The sequence below is a fragment of the Coregonus clupeaformis genome, chromosome 20 (assembly GCF_020615455.1).
Source record: "Coregonus clupeaformis isolate EN_2021a chromosome 20, ASM2061545v1, whole genome shotgun sequence".
NCBI classification, from domain to species: domain Eukaryota; kingdom Metazoa; phylum Chordata; class Actinopteri; order Salmoniformes; family Salmonidae; genus Coregonus; species Coregonus clupeaformis.
Genome location: NC_059211.1, coordinates 55,413,180 through 55,423,427, shown reverse-complemented (window position 1 = coordinate 55,423,427; position 10,248 = coordinate 55,413,180).

Genomic DNA, 10,248 nt, shown 5'->3' with positions numbered 1-10,248 from the left:
CATAAGGCGCTGGTAGATTCAGGCGCAGCTGGGAATTTTTGTAGATCGCCAGTTCTGTGTAAAGTTAGGGATTCCCCTCCGTCCCGTTGATAAGCCTTTCCCTGTACATGCCCTAGATAGCCGTCCGTTAGGATCTGGGTTGATTAGGAGGTCACAGCGCCTCTTAAGATGGTGACGCAGGGGGGTCATGAGGAGACGATTCAGCTCTATCTGATTGACTCTCCTGCGTATCCGGTGGTACTGGGGCTTCCCTGGTTAATTACCCATGACCCTACTATTTTGTGGCGAGAGAAAGCTCTTACAGGGTGGTCTGCTCAGTGTGTGGGGCTGTGTCTGGGTGTTTCCATAGGGGCGACCTCGGTGGAGAGTCCGAATCTAATGCCAGCACTGCAGATTCCCCCTGAGTATGAGGATTTGAAACTGGTGTTCAGTAAGACTAGGGCGGCGCAGCTGCCGCCTCATAGACAGGGGGATTGTGCGATAGATCTCCAGTCAGAGCAGCCCTCCCGCGGAGCCATGTGTATCCCTTGTCCCAAGAGGAGAGGAAGGCAATGGAGACTTACATCGCCGAGTCTCTGAGACAGGGATACATACGGACCCTCCACTTCACCCGCTTCCTCAAGCTTCTTTTTGTGAAGAAAAAAGATGGAGGTCTGCGCCCGTGTATTGATTACCGCGGTCTCAATCAGATTACAGTGAAGTACAGCTATCCACTTCCTCTGATTGCGACTATGACGGAGTCATTACACAGTGCTCAGTTCTTCACAAAATTGGATCTTAGGAGCGCATATAACTTGGTGCGCATTAGAGAGGGCGATGAATGGAAGACAGCATTTAGCACGACCTCCGGTCATTACGAGTATCTCGTCATGCCATATGGGTTAATGAATGCTCCCTCAGTTTTCCAATCCTTTGTAGATGAGATTTTCCGGGACATGCAGGGGCAGGGAGTAGTCGTGTACATAGACGATATTCTGGTGTACAGTTCTACCCGAGCTGAGCATGTAGCCCTGGTGCGCCGAGTGTTGAGGAGGCTGTTTGAGCATGACCTATATGTCAAGGCAGAGAAATGTCTGTTCTTTCAGAAGTCGGTCTCCTTTTTGGGTTATCAATTGTCTGCGTCAGGGGTGAAGATGGAGGTTGACCGGGTGTCAGCTGTGCGTAATTGGCAAACCCCAACCACTGTGAAAGAGGTGCAACAGTTCTTGGGCTTTGCAAATTATTACCGGAGGTTTATCCGGGGTTTTGGACAGGTGGCAGCTCCCATTACGTCTCTGTTGAAGGGGGGTCCGGTGCGCTTGCAGTGGTCAGCTGAGGCGGACAGGGCTTTTGGAGACTGAAGGACCTGTTTACCTCAGCGCCGGTGTTGGCGCATCCGGATCCCGCTTTACCTTTCCAGGTAGAGGTAGACGCGTCCGAGGCTGGTATTGGGGCCGTTCTCTCACAACGGTCTGGCACACCACCTAAACTCCGCCCCTGTGCTTTTTATTCTAAGAAGCTCAGTCCGGCGGAGCGGAATTATGACGTAGGGGACAGGGAGCTGTTAGCCGTGGTACAGGCCCTAAAGGTGTGGAGGCATTGGCTTGAGGGGGCTCAACACCCTTTCCTCATTCTAACTGACCACCGTAACCTGGAATACATCCGGGCAGCTAGGAGACTGAATCCTCGCCAGGCCCGCTGGACTATGTTTCTAGCCCCGGTTTGTGTTTAAAATCACTTACATCCCTGGGTCCCAGAACGGGAAGGCAGATGCCCTGTCCTCGGCGATACGACACGGAGGAGAGGTCCGTTGAGCCCACTCCCATACTACCCGAAGTCTTGTCTGGTTGCACCGGTGGTATGGGAGGTCGATGCCGAGATCGAGCGGGCGTTACGCACCGACCCAAGTCCTCCCCAGTGTCCTGTGGGTCGGACGTACGTTCCGCTCGGAGGTGCGCGATCGCCTCATTTATTGGGCTCATACGTCCCCCTCCTCTGGACATCCAGGTATCGGCCGGACAGTTCACTGCCTTAGCACTAAGTACTGGTGGCCAACGTTAGCCAGGGATGTGAGGATTTATGTCTCCTCCTGTTCGGTGTGTGCCCAGTGTAAGGCGCCCAGACATTTGCCCAGGGGTAAGCTACAACCCCTGCCCGTTCCACAACGACCCTGGTCCCACCTCTCGGGTGGATTTTGTTACAGACCTTCCCCTCTCACAGGGGAATACTACCATCCTGGTCGTTGTGGATCGGTTCTCGAAGGCCTGTCGTCTCCTACCCATGCCGGGTCTACCTACTGCCCTACAGACCGCTGAGGCTCTGTTTACCCATGTCTTCCCGGCATTACGGGGTACCCGAGGATATAGTGTCTGATCGAGGCCCCCAGTTCACCTCCAGAGTGTGGAGAGCGTTTATGGAACGGTTGGGGGTTTCGGTGAGCCTTACCTCGGGTTACCACCCGGAGAGTAATGGGCAGGTTGAACGTGTCAACCAGGATGTGGGGAGGTTTCTGAGGTCTTATTGCCAGGGCCGGCCGGAGGAGTGGGCGAGATACGTTCCGTGGGCCGAGATGGCGCAGAACTCTCTCCGCCACTCCTCCACCCAACTAACCCCTTTCCAGTGTGTTTAGGGTACCAGCCGGTCCTGGCACCTTGGCACGAGAGCCAGATCGAGGCCCCTGCGGTGGATGAGTGGGTGCGGCGCTCGGAGGAGACGTGGAACGCTGCCCACGTTCATCTGCAGCGGGCCATCCGTCGGCATAAGACGAGCGCCGATCTCCCACCGCAGTGAGGGGCCTGTGTACGCACCTGGAGATCGAGTCTGGCTCTCGACCAGAAACCTGCCCCTCCGCCTGCCCTGCCGGAAGCTGGGTCGGCGGTTTGTGGGGGCCATTTAAAGTCCTGAGGAGGTTGAACGAGGTGTGTTACAGGTTAGAACTGCCTATTGATTACAGGAATATTAACCCCTCGTTTCATGTGTCTCTCCTCAGGCCGGTGGTAGCTGGTCCACTCCAGGATTATGAGATAGAGGAGATTCCTCCGCCCCCGTTGGACATCGAGGGGCTCCGGTGTACACTGTGAGGTCCATCCTTGATTCGAGACGCCGGATGGGGGTCTCCAATATCTCGTGGAGTGGGAGGGTACGGCCCGGAGGAGCGGTGCTGGGTGCCGAGGAGGGACATATTAGACCTGTCCCTGCTGACCGAGTTCCATCGGGGTCATCCCTCGCGCCCTGCTCCAGCGTCGTCCTGGTCGTCCCCGAGGCCGGGATCGGCGCACGGCTGGAGCCGCGCGTCAAGGGGGGGGTACTGTCACGGTTTCGGCCGAGGCTGCTCCTTCTCCTTGTTCGGGCAGGCTTCGGCGGTCGTCGTCCCCGGAGTACTAGCTACCACCGTTCGATGTTTCATGTTTGTTTGGTTTTGTCTGGTTGTACACCTGTCCCTTGTTAGTGTTTGATTTTGTTTCCTATTTAGTTATCGTGTGTTGGGTCAGGTGTTATGTGTGATTATTATTGTCAGCTGTTGCCATTGAGGAGTTTCCTCTCTCATAACTTTGTATTTGAGAGTTCGCACTGCGTGCGCTTTTTTCTTGTATTTCGCACTGTTGTGGTTGTGCGTAATTGTTCGTGCCACCCGGTTGGGTTGGCGACTCATTCCTGTTTTTGGATATACTAAAGTCTGTTGACGAACACCCTTGTTCCTGCGCTTGATTCCCTGCACCACATCCACACGCAGCGTTCTGACAATGCTCTACCAACTGAGCTACACGGGATATCTGTGAGGGTGCCCATGTTTACGGATTTAGGGTTGTACCTGCTAGGTTCCTTGATAATTTGTGTGAGATTGAGGGCATCTAGTTTAGATTGTAGGATGGCCGGGGTGTTAAACAAATCCCAGTTTAGGTCACCAAGCAGTACGAACTCTGAGGATAGATGGGGGGCAAGCAACTCACATATGGTGTCCAGGACACAACTGGGGGCTGAAGGGGGTCTGTAGCAAGCAGCAACAGTGAGAGCCAGGATTCAGACACTGCTAAAACATCAGGGTTGGCGGAGTGTGCTATCGCAGTGAATAACTCAAACTTTGGGAGGAGGTTTCTGATGTTAACATGCAAGAAACCAAGGCTTTTACGGTAGTCAACAAATGATAGTGCTTGGGCAGTAGGAGTGATACTGGGGGCTACAGGGCCTGGGTTAACCTCTACATCACCAGAGGAACAGAGGAGGAATAGAATAAGGATACGGCTAAAGGCTTTAAGAACTGGTCTTCTAGTGCGTTGGGTACAGAGAATAAAAGGGGCAGATTTCCGGGCGTTGTAGAATAGATTCAGGGCATTATGTACAGACAAGGATATGGAAGGATATGAGTAGAGTGGAGGTACACCTAAGCATTGGGTAACGATGAAAGAGATAGCATCACTGGAGGTACCAATTGAGCCGGTCTCCGCGTGTATGGGGGGTGGGACAAAGGAGCTATCTAAGGCAGGTTGAGCGGGACTGGGGGCTCTACAGTGAAATAGTACAATAAGAACTAACCCAAACAGCAATAGGCTAGGCATATTGACATGGGAGAGAGGCATAACGCAATCACAGGTGTTATTCGAGAGGGCTAAAACAACAACTGGAAATGGCGACGAAAGTTTGGGCTGAGGCTAAACAGATAAACAGGATGGGGTACCGTATAAAGGAACAGTCCAGCAGGCATCAGCTGTGTAGCTGAGTGATCATAAGGTCCAGTGAAATTGAGCTCAGGTGCATCCAGTTTCCATTGATCATCCTTGAGATGTTTCTACAACTTCATTGTAGTCCACCTGTGGTAAATTTAATTGATTGGACATGATTTGGAAAGGCACACACCTGTCTACATAAGGTCCCACAGTTGACAGGGCATGTCAGAGTAAAAATATGTAGTGAGGGCCAGCCAACGAGAGCGTACAGGTCAACAATGGTGGGTAGTATATGGGGCTTTGGTGACAAAACAGATGGCACTGTGATAGACTACATCCAATTTACTGAGTAGAGTGTTAGAAGCTATTTTGTAAATGACATCGCCGAAGTCAAGGATCGGTAGGATAGTCAGTTTTACGAGGGCATGTTTAGCAGCATGAGTGAAGGAGGCTTAGTTGCGAAATAGGAAGCCGATTCTAGATTTAACTTTGGATTGGAGATGCTTAATGTGAGTCTGGAAGGAGAGTTTACGGTCTATCCAGACACCTAGGTATATGTAGTTGTCCATATATTCTAAATCAGACTAAAACCAAGCCATGAGGTTGAAGGAATTGTCCGTAGAGCTCAGAGACACAGATTTGGGGAAGGGTACCAAAAAATGTCTGCAGAATTGGAGGTCCCCAAGAACACAGTGGCCTCCATCATTCTTAAATGGAAGAAGTTTGGAACCACCAAGACTCTTCCTAGAGCTGGCCTCCCCAGTCAAACTGAGCAATCGGGGGAGAAGAGCCTTGGTCAGGGAGGTGACCAAGAACCCAATGGTCACTCTGACAGAGCTCTAGAGTTCTTCTGTGGAAATGGGAGAACCTTCCAGAAGGACAACCATCTCTGCCACACTCCACCAATCAGGCCTTTATGGTAGAGTGGCCAGACAGATGCCACTCGTCAATAAAAGGCACATGACAGCCCGCTTGGAGTTTGCCAAAAGGCACCTAAAGGACTTTCAGACCAGAATCAAGATTCTCTGGTCTGATGAAACCAAGGCTGAACTCTTTGGCCTGAATGCCAAGCATCACATCTGGAGGAAACCTGGCACCATCCCTACGGTGAAGCACGGGGCTGGCAACATCATGCTGTGGGGATGTTTTTCAGTGGCAGGGAATGGGAGACTAGTCAGGATCGAGGGAAAGATTAACCGAGCAAAGTACAGAGAGATCCTTGATGAAAACCTGCTCCAGTGCGCTCAGGAACTAAGTCTGTGGCAAAGTTTCACCTTCCAACAGGACAACGACTTGAAGCACACAGCCAAGACAATGCAGAAGTGGCTTTGGGACAAGTCTCTGAATGTCCTTGAGTGGCCCAGCCAGAGCCCGGACTTGAACCCGATCTAACATCTCAGGAGAGACCTGAAAATAGCTGTGCAGCGACGCTCCCCATCAGAGCTTGAGAGGATCTGCAGAGCTTGAGAGGATCTGCAGAGAAGAATGGGAGAAACTCCACAAATACAGGTGTGCCAAGCTTGTAGCGTCATACCCAAGAAGACTTCAGGCTGTAATCGCTGCCAAAGGTTCTTCAACAAAGTACTGAGTAAAGGGTCTGAATACTTACATAAATGAGATATTTCTGTTTGCCTAAAAAAACTGTTTTGCTTTGTCATTATGGGATTTTGTTTGTAGATTGATAAGGGGGAAAAAAAACAATTTAATCAATTTTAGAATAAAGGCTGTAATGTAACAAAATGTGGAAAAAGTCAAGGGGTCTGAATACTTTCCGAATGCACTGTATATGCACATATCTACCTCAATTACCTCGTACCCCTGCACATCGACTCGGTAATGGTACCCCGTGTTACGCCAAGTTATCTTGTTATTATTTTTCTATTATTTCAATTTTTTCCTCTCTGCGTTGTTGGGAAGGGCCGTAAGTAAACATTTCACTGTTATTCTACACCAGTAGTTTACGACGCATGGGACAAAATAATGTTTGATTTTTGATATGATTTCATGCTCAAGAGGAGACTGCTGTTGCACAAACCTCAATCATAGCTTCCAGTCCAGGCTGATGTTGATCTCCATGAGAACTCATTATGAGAAAACTGCTAGGAACTAAACTTCTACTTCTACTGACAAGAGATGATTACACAAAAACACCTGTGCAAGTTGGTCAAAGTACAAAACGAAAAACACTTTGTAAAATGCATAAACTATTTGTTTATTTAGATCGCTGTAAATAATAAATGTATTTAATACAATAAATTTAATAAAATACGTTTTGCAGAGGCAGCAGCTATTCTTCCTGGGGTCCACAGAAAAAAAAACACAAAACATGACAAGTAACAAAACACTGATACACTGATACGTATAGATAGACAGTCACACACATTTAAAATACAACCATATACAAACAGTACAACAAAATGAATAATGTCTGTGTGTGTATGTGTTGGTGTGTATCCCCTCCGTTCGGTTTGTTGCTCAATTTTATTTTATTTTTTTAAGGTAATTGTGTTGTTTGCTTGAGTAATTGGAGATGGGAGTTCTATGCATCATGGCTCTGTAAAATACTGTGCATTGCCGTGAATTCGTTCTGGACTTGGGGAAAAAAAAGTTGCATACTCTTTTTATTTAACTGAATATAAGCATTCTACGACGAATTTCAGCGGGATGTCGTTAGGCTATTTGAAGACCTCCCTGGCTGAGGAATAGTGTTGGAATGGATCTGCCATTCTAAACAAACACAGGTTGAAAACCACTGCTTCATAATAGCACAAAAAGTACTGTAAAGAATTCAACGTTCCATGCTTTCCACCAACAACAAAAAAACAACAATACCATTTCTACAAAGATTGAGTTGAAAGATTCACAGCACATTTTCTACAAAGATTGAATGATTCAACAAACAAGCAAAATATTACAAATGCAAACAGATATTTATTTTTGTTTTAGAGTCAGAAAGCAACAGCATAAATAAACACATAATCATGTGAGTCTAACGTTACAAAACAAGGAGAAAAACATCTGCACTGCAGCAATACCAGAGATCAAGTAACCCGCTATTCTAGGGCACAAAGGCATCCTTCATAATCTAATGTTCAACATTCTAGGTTACTGACACTCCGGACAGGAACCAATGACAGTCCGAACAGGACAGGACATAGCACAGTCACTATGGCCCTTAGATAGGTTTCTGTGACCCTGAGATAAGTCTGTCATGGCCATGGGCTCAGTGCTTAAAAGGCATTGTAGCACGCACACTGAGTGTACAAAACATTAGGAACACCTTCCTAATATTGAGTCGCATCCCCTTTTGCCCTCAGAACAGCCTCAAGTCGTCGGGCATGGAATACAAGGTGTCGAAAGTGTTCCACAGGGATGCTGGCCCCATGTTGACTCCAATGCTTTCCCACAGTGGTGTCAAATTGGCTGGATGTCCTTTGGGTGGTGGACCATTCTTGGTACACACTGGAAACTGTTGGAGTGTGAAAAACCCAGCAGTGTTGCAGTTCTTGACACACTCAAACCGGTGCGCCTGGCACCTACTATCAAACCCCATTCAAAGGCACTTAAATCTTTTGTCTTGCCCGTTCACCCTTTGAATGGGACACATACACAATCCATGTCTCAATTGTCTCAAGGCTTAAAAATCCTTCTTTAAACCTGTCTCCTCCCCTTCATCTACACTGATATAGTGGCTCTAACAGGTGACATCAATAAGGGATCATAGCTTTCACCTGGATTCACCTGGTCAGTCTATGTCATGGAAACAGCAGGTGTTCCTAATACTTTCTACACTCCATGTATTCTTTTCAATGCCAGAAACACATATAAAAGTAACATTGAGCACGTTCCCAAATTACAAAATCTTAAATCAATTTTTACAATATTATAATGTTGTTTCAAAAGTTGTGTTTGAGTTTATTTCCAAAATCAGCTCTAACTTCGGAAAAAAAATCCCACAACTCCCCGCGGTCAGAGTTAGAATGAATGAAAAACCTAGTAAAAAAGTGGGATACATTTGTGAGAATGAGGCGGAAACTGCGAGGCACATTTCATCCCTGAGAACTTCCACAGCTGGATGGAGCACTTCAGCAAGAAGTTATCTTCTCAAAGCGGATACTGTCCCTATCATCAATGTGGCTTCAAAAGAATGTCAAAAAAGCCCAGCAGCACCAGCAGAGACCGTGAGAATGGAAGTGAGCCGGGTAAGTGAAAGAGCCAGCTTGCTACTTTCACGCTAACGTTAGCTAGCTATAGAGCATTTAGCTCATGTCTTCCATCTAAATAACACTGATAAAGCAAACCAAATGTAAACATGTCTGCCAGATGTTGGTAGCTACCTGCTGATGCTGTCATGCTATAGATAGTACAAGCTTATGGGAAAGAGTAGTTTTGGCCACGACGGAGGTAACTGTTACTGTATAGCACAGGGATGGGCAACAGAACTCAGCCGGGGCCTGAACTTACTGTTGAGAGTTAGAATAGTAGAATACACAAGGTGCAATTTAGAAATTTGGTTGTGCATTAGCCGTTTTTCTCTTCTTATGTCACTCAATTATCCCATGTCAGCAAAAAAAGTAAATAAAGTGATTGCTATGTTAGTCTAGCTAGCTTTCTAAGTTTGTCGCAATCATGGTCGAATTACTGATTACTGGGGGCCCCCATTGATTTTGTTTGTCAATCTCACTCAGATATCATATTCAAAACTGCAAAATGAGTAGAATTGAATGAAATGATCTTTAAAACTGCACAATCTTCTCTCCGCTCAACATTTGTAGAATTGCAGCAAACTTGCTTTAAAACCGCAAAAAAAATAGTATAAACTAAAGTGTACGTTGCATGGGGTTGGAACCAAAATTATTATCCAATCATTTAGTTCTGAACAGAACCACTTTTTTTTATTTCATTCCACTGTTCCGACCAGCAAAATAAAGTTCTGAACCGGTTCGAATAAAAAAAAAAAGTACCGGTTTGTATCATTCCTTTCTGTTCCTTTCTGTTCCTTTTTAAACCTCTGAAATCAACAGTTTTTTACATTTAGCTCATTAAATGACTTCACCAATCAGTGTGGATGGAGCAGGCGAGCTAGTTGTTTACATGGGTGATGGACAGACAAGTGTAGACTACGGCGCAAGATGCGACTGAAATTTTGCGGGTTAGGGAGAGAGAGCGAGAGAGGATTGAGGAGGAGGAGGCTTGAATCGCTGGCGATCTTGTTATGACATGCATCATATGAATCAGGTTGTCACGACTTCCTCCGAAGCTGCCTCCTCTCCTTGTCCGGGCAGGCTTCGGCATTCGTCGTCAATGGCCTTCTAGCCACCGCCGCTCCTCATCTCATCATTCCATTTGTTTTGTCTTGTTTATTACACACACCTGGTTCATATCCCCTCATCAGTACCTGTATAAGTGTTCCCTCTGCCCCCTTGTCTTTGTGTGTGATTGTTTATTGTGGAGGTTAGTTTAGCTCGGTGGAGCTCCTTGTATTTTGTATCTCCAGGATATTTCACCCGTGTGCCTGGTTGTTTCCCAGTGCGCCTGATTTACGCACTGGAGTGTTTGACGCATTGCTGCGTACCGCTGTGCCTTTTGGAATAAACCCTTTATT